At 39.5% G+C, this 20358-nt stretch overlaps 1 protein-coding gene and 1 long non-coding RNA gene across 4 annotated transcripts in view; one reads left to right on the plus strand and one right to left on the minus strand.

The window, feature by feature from the left end:
- The window catches only part of DIAPH3 (diaphanous related formin 3), a 485256-nt gene that overhangs the window by 463846 nt on the left and 1052 nt on the right, over positions 1–20358 (minus strand).
- On the plus strand, positions 1947–11020 carry LOC129049545 (uncharacterized). The gene is made up of 2 exons (XR_008512712.2): positions 1947–2197; positions 10737–11020. It is a non-coding gene; the product is annotated as an uncharacterized LOC129049545 (long non-coding RNA).

A 20358-nucleotide genomic window follows, 5' to 3' on the forward strand; every position in this document is an offset into this window, starting at 1 on the left:
CCTACAATCAGGGACTCTTTTCCTTCCTGCAGTTAATAATCTCTGATTTACCTCAGCATCTCCAATATGCCCTTTTCCTTTCTTTTTTCTTTTTTATTTTTTAGAGACAGGGTCTTGCTGTATCGCCCAAGCTCCAAGGAATGCAATGGAGTGATCATAGCTTACCACAGTCTCGAACTACTGAGCTCAAGCGATCAGCTTCCCAAGTAGCTGGGATTACAAGAGCACACCACCATGCCCCACTTTTTTTTTTTTTTTTTTTTTTTACAGACGGCGGTCCCACTATGTTGCCCAGACTGGTCTTAAACTCCTAGCCTCAAGTGATCCTTCTGCCTCAGCCTTCCAAAATGCTGGGATTACAGTAAGGTGTGAGCCCACCTCATCCGGCCAGGCTTTCTCTTTTAATACTTTCCTAAATAGTCCCCACCTTAAACCAACCTACCTTGGTTTCTGTTTATTTCTGGGCCTTGACCAAGACACTACCACAGTCCTCTCCCTCTCAATACCTGGCTCACCTTTCAAATGCTGCCTGATTCAGGAAGTTTCTCTAAGCTTGCCCACATCAAGCGTGCCTCTCCTGGGACTTTTACATCCTGCCTTGCGCTGTGGCACAATAGGGCAGTACTGAGCAGAGGTGAACAGCCTGGGCTCTGGGATAAGACTCACCTGGATTAGAATCCAGCTCTGATACCAATCATCTGTGTGATCTTGAGCACTTAAACTCTCTGAGCCTGAATTTCTTAACTGTACCATGAGGCTAACAAGCATCTTCCCCATAGGCTTGGTAGGAGACTCATAGAAAAGGCCATAGTACACAAAATACTACACCTGAGGTTCCGAAACTTTGACCAATGTTATTCTGCTTCCTTCACAGTAAGATCCACATAGGCATCACCTGGGTTCAGCTCAATCATTCTCCTCAAGGATACTCCCAACAGTCTTCTCCTCCTCTAGGGCCCGTAACCAGTCTGTAATCCATCTAAATCCATTTTAAATGTGTACTGCCTCTCCTGTGGGCTTGATTTTTGTCATGGTCACTTTACCAGCAGCTCTGTTTTGCTGGGTGTCAGTTATGTTGGGCTGCCCTCTGGGGCCTTTCACATGCTGTCATATTTCTTTGGGGCTCAAATATGGGGATTGAGAAATCTACACAGTGGCAGTTTCCTAATGCCATCCCCAGAGCCAGCATGTTGCCAGGGCCTCAGGAGACTCACAGTCAGATGGATGAATGAGATGTGAGGTAAACAGATTGAGTAGGTACTGCAAATAAAAATTTAGAGTAAGGGTGGATCAACCTTCATTATTATGGAGAAATGATCTCATTTCCTTCTTCCCACAGCCCTTTTGTTTACAATTCCCTTGGGTCACCGATCATGGTTTGTCTTGCAGTTTGTGTTTATACCTCCTCTTCTGTTTGTATGTCGCAGGTACTATGTTCCCCTCAACTTTGAATCTCCAGCCCTACCATGGTGCAGGGAACATTTTAGGCAGTGGTTATCAACCTGACTACATATGAGGATCACCTGAAAGCTTGTTTTCTTTTCCCAATACAGATGCCCATGTAATATCCCAGCCCAAATGACTCAATACCCAAAGATGGAGCCTGCCATGGATAATTTTAAAGGTCCCCCAGGTAACTCTAATGTGCAACCAGGAAACAAACTACTAAAACTAGGGAAACTATTTTAGACTCAGTCTTTCAGCACCAAGACTGTCATCAAGGTATCTCCAAAGATCCCCACATGTAAACAAGGTAGACACCTGTGGGTGTATCTGCCTCCTGCACACCGTCTCTTCTCTGAGAATGCCTATGCCATAGAGGTAGGCCCACCAGTCTTCACTGTTCTTGTAAGCCAGCCCTAGCCGCAGCTAAACACGAGGCAGAATATAAACCCAAGCAGAGCCAATCAAATCTCCATTTTCCCAGAATTCTAGAATTGGAATTCAGATATGAAAATCAGGCTCTACTCTTGCATGGACCAAGGACATGTATGTCTATCTGGAATTATGAGGTTCTAGGCTTGGCTGTGTGAAGATCAAAGCAGAGGAAGCCACACAATGCAGAGAACCAACAGTGGAGCTATGCCTAGTGAGAAGCAAAGAGACGCTGGATGGCCTGAGAGGGAGACAGACTGAGAAAAGCTGTCAGCTTTTAGTTCCTGGTTCCAGTCCTTCGTGACGGCCAGCTTGATTAGAGGTGCTACTCTTGTGTATCTTTACAATTTCTCCTTTCAGGATTATAGTAGATATTGTATAGGGATCTGTTCGTTTAGACCAAATGGGCCTTTAACTGAGACAGAACCCAAGATTGCTAAATGGGTCCCTAGGTACCATATGATACAGCCCACCTTATCACTACTACTACACCTTACTGGGCACTTTGCGATTACTAGTATACCCAGCAACCCTAAAAATTTGCTATTATCCCCATCTTAGAGAACAGGAAATTGAAGAGCACAGCAGTGACTTATAAGGGTTGGTGAGTACCTAGGCTGGGAATGAGTCAAAAATCCAGCCTCATTCTCCTTCCTTTCCCTCAGTCCCCAGAACTATGATGGGACAGCCAGCTGCTGAAGCAGTTTCTGAATTATTTATGGAGCAAAGAATTCAAAAATGAAATCTTAACAAGAAAGATGAGCATAATTCCAACTGGATGATTACTAAATTATAACAACACCACTGACTACAAAACCATACCTTAAAACCAGGCGCGGTGGCTCACGCCTGTGATCCCAGCACTTTGGGAGGCCGAGGCGGGTGGATCACAAGGTCAGGAGATCGAGACCATCCTGGCTAACACGGTGAAACCCCGTCTCTACTAAAAAAATACAAAAAATTAGCTGGGCATGGTGGCAGGCGCCTGTAGTCCCAGCTACTTGGGAGGCTGAGGCAGAAGAATGGCGTGAACTCGGGAGGCGGAGCTTGCAGTGAACCGAGATCGTGCCACTGCACTCCAGCCTGGGTGACAGAGCGAGACTCCATCTCAAAAAACAAAAAAAAACCTCAGAGATAAATGGGCATGGAGGGGGGTTGCAATTTCTGTCAATTGACTAACACTAATAAGAGTACGTGGTTTGCTAAGATGTTTCCTCCTTTTTTTTTTAAGTTGCTCTCAAATACATAACAGAAATGAAAAGCTTTTTTATTTCTCATTTATAGATTTTTAAAGCTGTGGTATATACCACAAACCTTATAAATCATACACTCCCAATTCAGACTGAAACATAAGCCAAAATTATCCACATTCCAACATGTCACTAAAAAATGCTTGTCAGGAATTATAATACAACAGCTAAAGAAAATTTAATTTCTTAAATTCTTGATAAAGTTTGAACTTTTTCTAAATAACTGAATTACCATTAAGTTTTCTTGTATAATTTAATACTACTTTTTATTATACCCTCTAAATTGTTTTATCTCTTAAAAGGAATCAAAAAGATGATTACATATTTATAAAATTAGCATCTGAAAAATGAAGAGCACAATTCCAGTTTTTACATGCAGTTCCAGTACTATGCATAAGATGTAGGTTACATTTTACATTTCTTTCAGAAATATTAACCAAGCAGGATATAGTTACTACACATCTAAGTTACCAGGCCACCAGGTGAGGGCTGGGTCACAAAGACCTATAAAATATGGTACCTGCCCTGAAGAAGTTTACAATCCAATAAGTTCTAGAGGAAAAAGAAATAAGCTGGGTCACTTATTTTCCCTTTTTGGTGATTCAAAAAAATCATATAACATTAGTAACTCCCTGCCAGAGCTAAACATACTGAAAAACACAGATTCACCTCCTTAATGTTTTCCTTTGCACTTGTCACCCAAAGCAATGTGGGGAATTTGGAGAGATAAATTCTAGAACGGGATTTGATACAGAGCGGCCCAATACTGTACCTAATTTGCACTGTGCCATATGCAATACAGTGAAATCCTAACACATTACATTCTATATTGCAGTCTGGTTATGAACACACCAATTTCTGTAGTCCAGCCACAAGCTCAAGCAACTGCAGCCTAACTGTCCTTGGAAATCCTCCAACAATGCCAACAGAGACTTCAGCAATGATTTAAGCATATTTGTATAGGACTTTTCAAAGTACAATAGTTTTAGGTTGATTATTGCACCATTCAAACACACTAATAAACAAAGGCAACAAGGGTTGCAGGAAGTCAGCAGCTGACAGCCACAGGTAAGGGAAGGCACCCAATGATCCTAATAATCTAGTGAAAATTACTAAGGACTGCAGATCTCACAAGGATGTGAAGATAATTCTCACATGCCTGTTTCTTCATCACTGATGTTGTTTCACTCATAAACTTATTGAGGGTAGCTCCATAGGCTATAAAGCTGCATCATCTTTGCCAGAATAAAATGTCCATGTTATCTATAAGAGTTAAATCACGTTACTGGAAGGTAGTCTATAAGAAACACCTGACTCACAGGTGAAGCCTCCAAGGGCCATAGGTAGTCTCTTTAAACTTGAATGTAGGCCAGTATCTGTCAGCTGAAGGAGAACTAGAAAAATAAAAAAATGCTGCCAAGAATACCATAGGAAAATTCTCAGCATGTGTCTTCAACTTGTGCAAATTTCTATTTACAGAGAAAAGGTCATTTGGAAAATACAGCCATTTTTGGAAGACTGAGCAGCCAAGGTTCTTAAGTATAGGAGATTGGGACAAAAAAAAAAAAAAAAAAAAAACTTGGTACATGTTTGGAACTAGAGACTCAAATAGGGAAAATTTCCTCTTAGGCCTCCCCTTCCCCTCTCCAACACATCTATCAGATAAGTAAGGCTAACAGAAACTTCAATCTGTAAGGTACAGTACAGTGAGATTAGTGCCATAATTGATACTGATCTAAGCATTCCAGAAGAGCTGCTTACAGATACCAGGGAACACCTCAGGGTGCATATTTGCTTCAAGCATGCACAGAGGACACGGGAATGGACCAAACCAGCACAGAGCAAAAGCCTTCCAGACAGGAGGTCTAGCTTGTAAAAATACATTGCAATCATGCAGGGACCTACAAGTAAATTCTGTGGATGAGGAACTGGAATTTCAGGTGGAAATTGAGGGAACCAATCTAGAAATGTGGGCAATGACAAAATCATTAAAGGACAAGATCATGCTACTTGGCCTTTAAGTTGTGGATGATGCAGGAGAGAAACTGAAGGGTTTTAAGCAGGTTCCATAATCACACTTGGGTTCCAAAGAAAACTATTGTAGCAGCAACATGGTGGATAAAACAGAGTAGACCCAAGAACCAGAGCCAGGGAAATCAGTTAGGAAGCTATTGCAATAACCCAGCAGAGAGATGGAAGGTAAGATAAATGAGTTCAGGGACAGTAGGAGAAGAGAAGAGGTAAGTGCTATAAGTACCCAGGAAGCATAATCAAGGTTACTGGATAACCAATGCATATGGAAGTTAAAGATCAAGAAGTTGAAAATAAATCCAAGGATAAAATGTTGACACTGACTAAGAGAATACAAAAGAAAGAAGTTTATGAGAAAGCAGATAAACTCAAGTTGAGATACAGTGAGTTTGAGGTACCTCTAAGCCATCCATGTAAAATAAGGTTGACTATTTTGGACAAAAGCTCAAAAGACCATCCTAAAATAAAGATGGAGTTTAAGAAGTCATCAGCTTCTAAATCTGAGCTGTCCAATATGCTAGCCATTAGCCACATATGGCTATTTAAACACAACTTAATTCAAATTACACAAGTTAAAAATTCAGCTCTTTGGTAGCAGTAGCCACATTCAAGTGCTCAAAAGCCACATATAGCTAGTGACTATCAAATTGGACATGGCAGGACACAACATTTCCATCATCTCAGAAAGCACTAATCTAAGTGGTAGTAAAAGCTAAAGAAATGGATGAGTTCACACTAGAAGCACGTATAAAGTAAAAAGAGAAAATCAAAGAGATTACTTGGAAACACTCACTTTAAAGGGTAGGGAAAGGAATAACCAAAGATCAGAAGAGAAGAACATGTTAGACCATGGTTTCAAGGGGGACAAGGTTAGTACAAATACAATGAAGAAGTCATATAGGGTGAGGCTTAAAACAAAAATCAGCACTGGGTTTGGCAGTTGATCTGCCTGGGCAACAGAGCAAGACCCTGACTCAAAAAAAAGCCCAAGTTAACTCCACAGCCTGAGTTCTTAAAGATTATGCTGCATGAACTCCCCAATAACACTGTAGTGTATGTGTTGATTCACACCTCTCTTTCCCCATACCAGACTGAATATAAACCTCTTGAAATCAAGGACCAAATTGCATCTACCCATGTGCTATGCTCAGTATAACTGGCATTCAAAAATTTACCGAATAAATGAAAACAAGTAATTCACAGAAAGTGGCTAAAAAGGAAGGAAGCAGATCATGGTATTCAGAGAGACAAAGGGTCAAGGGAAAGTTGAGGAAAGGGGTTGTTTGGTTTTCCTTCTGCTTTTTCTTTCACAATGGTAAACATTTCAGCATTGTTACAGGATGGAGTGTGTAAAGAGCAAAACCTTCCTGACAGAATGTGGATGGGCCAAAAACAGCAGTAAAGAGATTAACCTCAAATAGGAAAATATATTCCTTGTGTGGATATTGGAGGAGAAACAATGAAGAATGGTCGCAGATATAGACAGTTACAGCAAGCTCTAGGAAAACTTTCTCTGAAAAAGGTATCAAGGGGCATGCTAAGAGTCAGGAGTAACCATTTCTAAGATCTTAAGTGAGTGGTATGTTCCCATGTGGGAAAAAAGTGGGTGCTTGACACATACACAGAATATCACTGGAAGGATACAAAAGAGCCAGGTGCAGAGGCTCACATCTACAATCCCAGCACTTTGAGAGGTTGAGGTAGAAGAACTACTTTACCCCAAGAGTTCAAGACAAGGCAGGGCAACACGATGAGACCCTGCCTCTATAAAATATAAATAAATAAATTAGCCAAGCGGTGCAGCATGCCTGTAGTCCCAGCTACTCCAGAAGCTGAGGTGGGAGGATCGCATGAGCCCAAGAGGTGGAGGCTGCAGTGAGCCATGATTGTACCACTGCACGCCAGCCTGGGTGACAGAGTGAGACACTGTCTCAAAAAAAAAAAAAAAAAAAGATATAAAAGAAAATAACAAGCTAACCAGCAGCCCTTGGGCTGCTCTGCCTATGGAGTAGCCATCTTTTGTTTCCTTACTTCTCTGATACTTTCTTTCACGTTAAAAAAGAAAAAATAATAAATGTCGTCATTGCAGGTGGTGGTGGGGGGACCTTAATTGGTGGTCTAGGATGGAAGGGAGGCTTAGGGAATTTCCCTTTGTACTCCTACATTGTTGGACTTTTTAAGAAGTACAGATATTGTTTTTCAGTTTATTTATTTTTTGAGACAGGATCCCGCTCTGTTTCCCAGACTGGAGTGCAGTGACACAATCATGGCTCACTGTAACCACAGCTTTCCAGGTTCAAGCAATCCTCCCACCTCAGCCTTCCAAGCAGCTGGGACTTCAGAAATGCACCACCATGCCAGGCTAATGTTTTTGTATTTTTTTGTACAGACGGGGTTTCACCATGTTGCCCAGGCTGGTCTTGAACTCCTGGACTCAAGCAATCCACCCGCTTCAGCCTCACAAAGTGCTGGGATTATAGACATGAGCCACTGCACCTGGCCGCTTTTTCAATTGAAAAAACTATTTGGGACAAAAAAGAATCAGGCCCATAGATGAGGTAAAGAAGTGATAAAGGTTTAGCATAAATGCTGTGAGAAATGGAAAAGGAGATGACCAAAGAGCTAGTTAAAAGCCAGGACCCATCATGCCCTATTCCCAGTTAATCTCTCTGTGTCTCAACCCCATCATGTGCAAAATAACAGTAGGGAGAGTGCCCATTTCAAAGTACTGTGTGAGGGATAAGTGATAAAAACAGTGCCCAGCCTGTTGTATGAGCTGAACAAATGCAGTTATTGTGATGATGATTGTTATCTAGCAGCACTGAGGACACACAGATACCCAATCTAAGGGCATCAGTTCACAAAGCTGGGAGTGGTTTCCACCAGGATGCAGGAACCCAGTTCAGCCACAGAAGCCTGCCAGGTTGCTCCAGGTTTGGAGATCTGAGGCAACTGAACAAGGAGGCCAAAGGTTCTATCATTTATTGATATTCTACCTTATGTGAGGTGTGAGGAAGTGAGGAGTTTGAAGGCATGCCAGTTCAAAGGGAGCTCCATGGTTACTTTTGTGGAGTGTGGGTTTAGTGTGGAGCAAATGTTGACAGCAGGAGGCAGACAGAGAAAGAGAGGCAATGTAAAGAGGCAGGCTATAGTAGGTCTACATGAAACAGAAAGGAAGGGAATATATCCAAGCACCAAACAAACCTCTGGTGTGTGTCCCACTGCAATGAATGGCTGAGTCCCTGGACACAATGCCAGTGTCCCCCAGGAAAAAAAAAAAAAAAAAGCTATGAGGAGAAAGGAAGTAGGAAGCAAGAAGAAGAGGTTAAAATGCTGTCAATAACTGAGAACTTAACACTATAGTGATGGGATCTCCCCTATTAATAATAGCTGTCACATATTAATTGTGCTGTGCCTAAGCTATTGTAACATGTGTTAACTCAACTAATCCTCACAACAATCTATAAGCATAGAGACTAATTACTTCTCTTTTATAGAAGGGAAAACAGAGGTACAAAGGTTGATAATTTGCCTGAGGATATACAGCCACGTTTGAGTCTCTCTCAAGTCTTTTTATCACAGTTTAAGGGTGGGACTTTAGAGCCACATTGCCAGGCCCAAGTTCTTCAATAACCCACATATGTTTCTGGTAGTCTTTACATACCCTTGCCCACCACCACTAGGATCTTTTATAAAAAGAAATGAGTAATTATTAATAACATTTAAACAAATTCATCATGAATGGGTTAATGAACCAGGCGATATAAAGTTACAAGAGTACTTTGTTTCAATTTTCAATTAGCCAAACATTCAGATTCCTACCGTAAGCACAAGTCTATACCAGGCACCACACAGAAAGTGACTTCCAAAAGCTTACAAACACATGCATAAAGTAACTAAAAGCAGGTTCAATATAACATAATAATAAGAGCAAAATTATACCCTCAAAAGAGACTGAGTGGAGTTAGAACATGGTTTTAATTGGAGACCGTCACCTTTTATATATAAAGAAGTGAAATAGTCATATTGAATTTCTCAATGCAGATTATATACACTCCATTTTTCATGTTCATTTCCCAGGCTGTCAATTTTTTCATTAAAAAAGAATTGTAATTGTCATTATGCAAGGAATTCAATCAAAGGTTTTAATAAACAAAAACAGTTTAATTCTACAGTAAAGTCCATAATTAATGTCACCAATTTGCAAATCTTTTATTTAAAAACTGAATGTTACGAAGTTTCATTTTATGACACCCAAATAAACAGCCAACCTCAGAAAAAATGCAGCAATTACAGGATAAACTCTCTGTATCTTGGGAAGATACTTCATAATAAAATTAACCAAATAAATGCAGCATTATGGATCTCACAATTAATCCACTAAGGGCTTTTACTAAGGGCTTCAAGAAATTCTACACCATAACTCCTTTGACAGAACTATGACTGAACAGGTATTCAGTCATCTTTAACTAAAGAGGGTGTGTACTTAGACCACAGCTACTTGGGTATATCCCACATCCCTCAGCACACAGAATGACCTCACATTTGATACATTAAATCATAGTCTCCCCCTTCCTTTCCAGTATTTAAGATCTGCCATGATCCTCAAAGATGGAGAGATCAGAAAGCTACTGAGTATTAATTCCATTCACAGATTTACTTTTAGGGAAAGATATATATATATATATAAATTGGAACCCTAAAAAAATCAAAATTGAATTTTAAAAAAATCAAAATTGAATTAAAAAAAAAAAAGCCCTGTAAACCCAGGAAATGAAGAGTAAAGATTAAAAGGAGATAAAGATAAGAAGGGAGAAAATGAACATTTCAATGGATTTTATGATATTTAATGTTTTAAGCTTATTAGTGAGTATACAGTGTTTTACACCTCTTTTGTATGATACATATATGATAAAATATATTTTTTTAAAGATTGCAAGTTTCTTATTTACCCAAAAAAACTATTAGAAGCAAACTGTTTTGAAACACATTGTATACTTCCTTCACTACTGATAAATACTTACTAATCACTTTTATCTCATCACTAAACAAAGGACTAAGGTGAAAAAAATTTGCCTGGTTCAGGTACACATCTAATTTCTTAAGTCATCTCTGGGTACCCAAAACTGTGGTCTACAGAGGCCTTCCACAAATTCTACTTAAGTCTTATGTTTTTTCAAGATTATCTTAAACATTAGAACTAAAGTAAGCATATTCTGGACATTGTGAATGAACCACTCTATAACCATGTTCTGTCAGGAACTTTTGGTTTTACTTTTGTGAATACTTTTGTATTTACTACCAATATGGTACTCAATGAGGGCCAAGCAACATCATGACACAATAGACTTTCATAAGTTCTTCCACTTAGGAAGAATTCAGTTCCAAATGGCTATTTATAATTCCAAAATCACACTATTCTGGGAACTATGCACCCACAGGTATGGAAAATCAGATTTCAAGAGAAAAATGAATATAGAAGCTGGAAGTATAAGAGTTTTTATTTTTTCTGCTGCTTCAACAGTTTCATAACATTTACTAAAAAATGTTTATATATGGCTATTTTCTTTTTAAAAACAGGTTTATAACAGTTCACTACTTCATCTACATCCTCAAGCCAACACCTGTGAAAAAGATAATGGTGTCCGATGACAGGCCTCTGCTAACAGTGTAAGGCTATCTGTGAACTCCTCAGTCTACACATATCTTCCTCAGCCTCTGGGATTCCATTTCTACCCAAGAATCAAATTGATAGAAAGAAAAAGAGCAAAATATACACATATTTTTCCACTATTAAATCCAATAATGATGGCTTAAATTTCAGCAAAACATCATCAATCGCATTAAATTAATATTGCTGTTAATTTGAATTTTATGGGTTTTATAGTTTTGTTTTGGATTGTAGATGTAAATCTGTTTTAGTTTTATAGCTGTAAAAAGCGATAGGCATAAAGAGTTACACTTAGTTTTATATATGTACATATATTAGTAACATTATTTTTATTATCATTCAAGTCCATATTGGAGTATCACAAGAATTTTTTTCCTAAGTTTGAAGTTGTTTCCTTTATACGTTTTTTTGTAAGTTACATTTGTTCCCCAAGTTTCATCATCCTATTACCCCCACTTTAGAAATAATGAACAGGCCCCTAAGAAAGCTTCAGAAACTTGCTCTGACCATTCAGCCATCAGATCAGAACTCTGCATCAATCCAAATGTCACCTGGTATGCCAGGATAAGAACTAAGAACAGAATGGCTCTGCCTCCAGCACACCAAGAGGAAAAAGTCTGGTTCAATTAAGTTTTCCAAGATTAGAAAGTTATTCAAATATCCAGTGTATTCCTAATGCCCTAAGGTATAGGCAAAAATTGTATTATTATTACTGTTACTACTAATGATAACAAAAACAACAATCCTATAAATGGCAAATATTTCCATAGAGGTTACAATGAGCCAGGTATTCTAGGCCTAAAACATAACTTTTAATCTTCATGACAACCCCATGTTACACATGAGAAAGGGGAGGCACAGAGAAAGGTAAAGTAATTGCTCAGTTCACACAGCTAATAAGTGATATTGCTGGGATTCAACCCGAGAGTGGTTCAAGTCACTGCTTGTAAATGTTACTCATAATGCTTCTTCTACAAAAAACTGTAAGAAAAGATAGCAGTGGGTCTTTTGAAGAATAAAATCTATGGCAAGCATTTCCACATAGATTTCACTAAGTAACTAGTAACATGAATGTTTCAGGACCAAAGCTTATTTAAACTCTTAAATTCTCCCCTAAGTTAATAAAGGCTATTCAATTTGCTATTTGAGAAAAATTACTCCCAATGGTAAGGTATTTCAATGCCATCCTGCTGCTACTGAGAGAAAAGTTATCTTTGTAGATCCTGTTCAAAGAAAGCCTATGCTTTGATCCTTAATATCCCATGAAGTAAAAGGTTATGCTTAATCTATATTTTATAGGTCTAAAAGTCAAATTAGTTTCTGAGATAAACAAGCAAGAGTGTAAGGATAAGCATATTCTTTAGCATTCATTTGATTCCTAGTTTAGAGGATACTATGTGCTGAGTTAAAGACAATTACATTAGTGTAATACGTAGCAGTTTTTTCCTGTATTATTCTGCAAGCATAAACAAGTTATACACATGTTAATTTACATTCTATATAAAAAGCCAATTTTAAATCCAATTTATAAGGCAATAAATATATAAAGATTCTAGGACATAGCAATAAAGTTACGCCATAAAGTAGAGTTAATTCAAGACAACAATAATAAAAGCATGACAAATTTTAGCATTCCACCAACTGCACAAAGGTGTTTCAGGTAACATCTGTTCAGAAGCAATTGCTACAAGATAGACTAGATGAGATGCAAGGTTTCACCATGTAATAAATGTATGTCAGTTTGCTTGCTTCATAATTAAAGACACAAGTCTTTGAAAAAAGCAATTAAGCCCTGCTCTAAATCTGAGACAATCATCCCTATCCCTACCCCCACCCCTTTTTACCCTCAAAGAAAAGACCCAGAGTGGTCCAGGAGTATTAAATACCATATGTTATCTACTTTCAGCAACTAAATGTATCCCCCAAAAAGCCACTTAACATACATTGTTTCTTTTGATAAATCATTTATTTAAAAAAAATTCTGGGTTTTTCTGTTTTATTAAGAAGGATAGAAAGGAAAGAAAGGCTGGGAAAATTCCGAGCAATTTCTTAGAACAGCAGCCTGAATAAAACGATTTTACCTCCTTCTGAAGGTTACAATGTCTGGTGTGTGTTAGGTAGAATTCTGACATGAATAAAATTTAGGTGCCTAAAGCTTTCAACTAAAAACAGTATCTCAATTCTTGACAGTTTAACCCTAGGACAACTGCGAGCATCACTTAAGCTGAGAACTCAGTGAAGGAACAAGTTCAAAAAACCAAAAAAAGCATTTAGAAATCACCTCCATCTTTTCCCAGCTTTCTAGAAACTATAAATTTAGAGTAGACAAAACATGAATGGAGGTTTTGGTTGTTATTCCAGTTGTGGTTTATTTTTCTATTGTAATTTGGTTATCGTCTGTCCTCCCAAATTACAAACAAACCCTCTGAAATAAAGTGAGAGATTTAAATGAATCTGATGGTCCTCCTTGTAACTATACCTAGCTTCATTTCCTATGGCAGGTGTAACACATTACCACAAACTGGTGGCTTAAAACAACAGAAATTCATTTTCTCAGTTCTGGAGGCCTGAAGTCCCAAATCAGTTTCACTGTGCCAAAATGAAGGTGGGCTGCTCTCCTTCTAGAAGCTCTAGGGGAGTAGCCTTCCTTGACTCTTCCAGCTTCAGATGGCTTCATTACCAATCTCTGCCTCTGCAGTCACAACACTTTCTCCTCTTCTGTGGTCCAATAACGATACATGTGTTTGCATTTAGGGGCCACTGTGATAATCCAGAATAATCTCATTTTAAAATCCTTAATCATCTGTGTAAAGTCCTTTAAAAAAGAAAACAGGAGAAAAGGCATATAAAGGTATTATGTGCAAGTGTGGCAAGTGTGGAGTCATACAAAATATGAAACTCAAAGGGCCAGATGGCTAAATCTTAAATACCCTCTTCATAGGGAAGAGGGAAGTGGGGGATGTAAGGCAATTTACAGGATGAGTAAATAATTTTTAGGGGGGATGAATGGGCCCAAAGAAGAGACGAAAGTCTGAGACAAAGTTTGTCTGGGCTTGCTGTGGTGTCAACTCCAGTCTTCCTTCCTTCAGTATGCATCTATTTGAGTTGAGATGTCTGGGAAAGAGATTCACAACAGTTGAATATCTTCTGGAGGATACAACCTTTAGGTAGATAGGGTCTTCAGAGAAGACCCTTTCTTGCATTTCTGGCTCCCCAGGTTCTCTCGATTTGAAGTCCAGTGTGGCATATTTGGGGGTATAATTTTCTGAGCCCTAACAATGCTTTCTTTCTCATATTAGTATCATAAGCTCCAAACAGAAGTTGCTTAAATAAGTGCATTTTCTTTTTCTCCCAGTACAAGATGTCTGGTGGCAGGTAAGTTCCTAGGTTAACCTAACCTATAGTGGCCCAGAGACTCAGATCCTTCATATATATACATATATATATGTATATATATGTGTGTGTATATATATGTGTATATACATATGTGTGTGTATATATATGTGTGTATATATATGTGTGTGTATATATATGTGTGTATATATATACACACATATATATATTTTTTTTTTTTTTTGAGACAGAGGAGTCTCACTCTGTCACCCAGGCTGGAGTGCAGTGGCACAATCTTGTCTCACTGCAACCTTTGCCTCCCAGATTCAAGTGATTCTCCTGACTCAGCCTCCCAAGTAGGTGGGATTACAGGCGCCCACCACCACGCCTGGCTAATTTTGGTATTTTTAGTAGAGACGGGGTTTCACCATGTTGGCCAGGCTGGCATCAAACTCCTGGCCTCAAGTGATCCGCCTGCCTTGGCCTCCCAAAGTGCTGGGATTACAGGCATGCGCCACCGTACCCAACCCCTTCCTATATTCTTGCTCTGCCATATGTAGCGCAGTACATGGGCCTTGTCTTCAGGCTAGCTATCCTCATGACCAGAAGACTATGGCAAAATAAGCATCACATCCTGACTATGGCCAAAGGCAAAAAATGGGCTATTGCTTCTTGTTAGCCTTTTTCTTTCAGATGTTGTATTTTTCAATGCTAGAATTTCCACTGTGGTCTTTTTATAGTTTCTGTTTCTCTACAGAGGTTTCCTATCATTTCATTCATTGTGAGCATATTTCACTTATATTCTTAAATATGGTTATACAACTGCTTTAAAATCCTTATCAATGCTTACAACTGAGTTATCTTGAGGTTGGTCTCTGTTGATTCCTTTTTCTTGTTTGTATGGGTCACATTTTCCTGTTTTTTCCTAATGTCAAATACCTTTGCACTGTATCCTGAGCATTGTGAATGTATGGTGTAGGGACTCTGAATTCCTTCTATTCTTCTGAGAAGTATTGCTTTTTGTGTTTGTTTTAGCAGGCAGTTAACTTGGCTGAACTCTCAAACTGCACATACTGTCCCATCTGCTGGATGGGACCTGAAATCTTAGTTCAGATATGTTAGCCCTACCTGTGCTGCTTGGAGTCTGTCCCATACATGTAGGGTTCAGAAATTTGAGGACTCTACACACAGAATTTGGGGCTACTCATTTGTGGCTCCTTCTCCTCTCCAGGATTTCCTCCTCATTTATCAGCTATATGGTCACCAGACCTCTGCCCTCTGGTTTTTTATGCCAGTACAACTGTGGGCTTATATTCTAGTTTTAACCACCCCACATGACCCTGATTAGGGGCTTCCCTTATGCAAAAAGCTACAAAAAATGACAAACTTATACAGTGCTAGTCCCTTCTTCCAAGTATTGTCTCCAATAGCCATGTCTTTTGATCACTCTCCAGTGTTTTAATAGTTGCTTTTTATAATTTTGTCATGTGAGAGGTCTGTGGTCCAATGAGATCTCAACCAATACTTGACGGAAAGTTTTTGTTAGTTCCTTTTTACAGAGCAAAGACATCTTTCTCAGAATTCCCCAGCAGATTTCTCCTTTAGCTTACTGGCTAGAATTGTTTTCATCTGCTCTTTGTTAATCCCCTTTGTTCTGGGGCCTGCGTGCCTGGAAGGATTTGGCTGCAACACACTCGCTGGTATACATTAATGAGTTGGGTTACAGCTTATTCATTAAGTTTGTGAGCTTACTTAATGTGTATCCACCTCAGACATAGATTCAATCTCCATGTGCTGACCATATCACTGTCCAAGGCCCCAGATGTCCAGATGTGTGGAACTTTGGGGCTGCCTCCTGGTGGAGTTCAACAGGCCCAGGCGGAGGTTGCTTGAACCACCTGTGGTTGCCCCAGCTAAAAGGGTAGAAGCAGCCACATTCCACAATCTGGACTGGCTGGGAAGCTGAGCAGGGAGTTCTAAAGAGTGGCAGCCCAAACTCAGGCAGGCAAGCACTAAAGGATGGTTCCTCATCCTCCCAGCAGGAGGCTGGAGGCTATGAGATACCCTGTCTCTCAGGGGCTGGAAGAGCAAAGAGCAGTATCTCTTTCAGACATCCTACTGTCAGAAGTTACACCACAGCACAGTCATACATTGGGTTTAATTGTTGCTCCTGCCTGGCCCCTCTTTAAAAAAATAAAATAAAATCACCTGTAAAGTCACTTTTTGCCATATAAGGTAACATTCACAGGTTCCAGGGATTAAGGAGTGTCTATCTTTTGGAAGATCATTGTTTAGCCTACTACACCTGCTTCCAAATAACCCAAAGTAATTGGCAAACATGCACTAATCTCATTAAGCTTACTGGGATTTCATCTCTACTCAAATTCCTACTATGTGTACAATCAACAAAAATTCTCCAACCTTGTAAATCTCACCTCGCAGCCTGCCTATAATCAGAAAATCAATTCTATATTCATATTACATATTAAGTAAAGGCATCACTAATTATTGCTAATGGTTCCTGGATGAGAAAAGAAACAGTAAAGATTAAAGTTCCCAACAGCTATGGGAGAGAATTCCGGACAGTGATTAAGAATGTGTATTCTGGGCCAGGCGCCATGGCTCACGCCTGTAATCCCAGCACTTTGGGAGGCCGAAGCGGGTGGACACTTGAGGTCAGGAGGTCAAGACCTGCCTGGCCAACATGGTGAAGCCCCATCTCTACCAACAATACAAAATTAGCCGGGCGTAGTGACACGTGCCTGTAATCCCAGTTACTAGACGGCTGAGGCAGGAGAATTGCTTGAGCTCAGGAGGTGGAGGTTGCAATGAGCCAAGATTGTGCCACTGCACTCCTGTCTGGGCAACAGAATGAGACTCCGTCTCACAAAAAGAAAGAAAGAAAGAAGAAAGAATGTATACTCTGAAGCCAGCTTGCCTAGGTTCAAATCTCAGCCTCATGAACTGGCAGCTGTGTGATTTTAAGCAGCTTAATCTCTGTGTACCTTGGTTTCCTCCTATGGCAAACAAGGTTAATAATACTACCTACCTCACAAGGTTGTTCTAAGAATTAAAGGAGTTGATAATGCAACGCACCTAGAACAGTGCTTGGCTCACTCAGAAAGGTTAACTAGTATTACTATCAATGCCCAAACATGGTAAATATACAGAAATTAAAGGACAAGGTGAAAAATCTCAAAACCAGCCGGACACGGTGGCTCACGCCTGTAATCCCAGCACTTTGGGAGGCCGAGGTGGGCGGATCACGAGGTCAGGAGATCGAGACCATCCTGGTTAACACGGTTAACCCCGTCTCTACTAAAAATACAAAAAATTAGCCGGGCGTTGCAGCGGGCGCCTGTAGTCCCAGCTACTCGGGAAGCTGAGGCAGGAGAATGGCATGAACCCGGGAGGCGGAGCTTGCAGTGAGCCGAGATCACGCCTCTGCACTCCAGCCTGGGCGACAGAGCAAGACTCCGTCTAAAAAATAGAAAAAAAAAGAAAAGAAAAATCTCAAAACCAACACTGAAGGTACTACAATGACATAATCAATAATTAACAATCTATTCGATGGAAACGATTAGATGATTTACACTGAAGTCTGTGAGAACTTTTAGAGGACTCTCCTAATTAAAAATAACTCCTTCATCAACTTGGACCACCAATTTACAGGCTCCCTTTGAATGGACTGACCTACATCCTAGAGATGGACACTTCTAGAAGCCACATGTCCTGCTCTGCCACCACTACCTGTGTGTTGCTAAGAATAATGAGAAACAGGTATTACTGAAAGGCTTTCCACAATCTGTAGGACAACTGTTCTGTTCTACAAAGGATATAGGACTCAGGTCCAGGTATTAAGAGTGTGGCCTAGGGCAGGTTCCAAGTTTAATTCCTACAGAATTTTATCTGCCTTCACAAAGTCTCCACCCAGATACTTGCCCTGTCCTCTCAGCCTCCTCCATCTCTCTTCTATGCCCCAGTAGCTATCCCTACCATCTCAATGCTCACGGCTTAAGATATTTTCAAACGAGACCAAGTTGGTTAATTCACAAGCATCCCAAAGTCAATTGATTTGTAGCACAGCCAAAGTATCACACAATTACAATAGACTAATTTCTACTATTTATACTTATCTATGGGAAGAGATATCTAAGCTACAAACTCTTTTACCCAACTCACAAGTGACTTGAAGCCCGCAACTATACATTTGGTAGAAAACAAGAATTTGCCTACTTTATCAGGACTCAAAGTAAAACAAGATTTCAGCGGGTACCAGAGCTCCTGCTTTCTTACACTAAGACAGGAGGGAGTGACCAGTCTACCACTCCATTCCACTACTCGCTTGCTGCTTTGCAGAAGTGTGCAAAACACTGGCCACCTAAATTATTCCTATACATCACATCACCAACCTATATTACTTGTTCCAATCAAAAACAGCTGCCCCAGGCTCAGATAATGACTGGGTGACTTGAAAAGATTTAGGATAAGGTCACTTCATCCAATCAAGAAAAAGCCAAGAACTGACTTGACATCTGCAAGAACAGTGACTGACTTGACACCTACAAGTACAATTATTTTCTGAGGCATTGCTGGGAACTTTGATGGTCTCAAAGATCCCTCTCCATCCAAAAAACAAGAGTTACTGGTGTACAATCAAGAGCAGTGAAAGGTAGGCAAACTGGGAAGAGCTGCTCAGGAAGCAGTCTTGAGACTGGGATACTGAACTTTAGGACAGGAACAGAGTAGAGCTGTGCCTGGAACTTCTGCCCATGTTAAGAATTCCAGTTCAACAGGAAGGTGGTCCAAAATCAGTAGCATGCCCAGGCTCCTGGCAGACAAACTCAAACTATTTCCAAAGAAAAGCATCCCTGGAATCCTACAGGTGAAGATAAAGCAGTGAGCTTACAAAGATAAATACGCACAAGAAAGAGAGCAAGCCATCATGAATCTGAGTCAATGTAGACAGCCCAGGTTGCAAACAGGAGAACTGTCAAATAAAGAATAAGAACAACCAAGTAGGAAATGTCTAAAGAAATAAATGAGTAAGAAACAAAGGACTATCAAGAATGCCCAGGCAGATTTGAAAAATAAGCAAATGGAACTTATTAAAATTAAAAAAAATTGCTAAAATCAAATATTCAGAAAAGTAGCAGATTAGACATAGCTGATAACAAAATTAATGAACTGGAAGATATAACTAAAGAAATTACCATATAAGCAAGAATCTAAATTAGCTTCAAAGTACCAAGAGTCCAAATCACTTCTAAATTAACTGGAAGTCATGATTCATATTAGACTCCCACCCAAAAACACAGTGTTTTAGATGTGTTTTTTACCTTTACAGCTTAAGAGTGTTATCTTTTAGATGTCATTTCATCTTTATGAGAATCCATTTAACAAATGGCATGCTGAGATGGTCAATGTGACATACATAAGAATGAAAAACAGCACAGAGACTGGAAACCAAATGATCAAATCCTTCAATGAAACTTAACATAAATACTAATTTAGATCCTGTTTTCATGACCTCCTTGCTGGGAATGAGTCACAGAAAATAACAACTCCTGTATTCTGGACCACAGAAGTTAAAACAAAATAAAATAAGATTATTAACCCAGAGAGTAGACTATAAAAGGAAGAAAAGTCATTGCCTTAGTGGATTCTTCTCACATTAGGCAAAAATCTTTCATTGGGAAGTTAACTCTGTCCTATTCATTCTTCCGATTTGTCAAGATAATGATTAAGTCCATATTTGATCCTTCTGCAAAATGTCACTATTCCTATGACCATTTTGATACTTAATTTGGCATAATTAATCTATGCTGTTCCTCATTTTCAATTAATCTATGCTGTTCCTCATTTTCAGTATTCTGATATGTCTCATGTATCAGAATATGGGCTCTCAGTCTTATTCAACTATTATTTTTAACTAAATGTTATAGTTAGCAACTGGTTCACAAACCATTATTCCCTTAACTTGTGAATCATGACTTAAATTTCTCACAATTTTTACTTGTCCACATAAGGCAAATGCTGTACTATCTCTCTCTCTCTCTCTCTCTCTCTCTGTCACACACACACACACACACACACACACATACACACACAGTTTTTCCATATTCCTAAGGAAAATGGTGGAGTGGTCAATGTGAAATTTCAGTTCTGTTGGACTCATCCCAAATCTATCAACCCTCT

Source organism: Pongo abelii, chromosome 14 (genome assembly GCF_028885655.2).
Source record: "Pongo abelii isolate AG06213 chromosome 14, NHGRI_mPonAbe1-v2.0_pri, whole genome shotgun sequence".
In the NCBI taxonomy this organism is placed as follows: Eukaryota; Metazoa; Chordata; class Mammalia; order Primates; family Hominidae; genus Pongo; species Pongo abelii.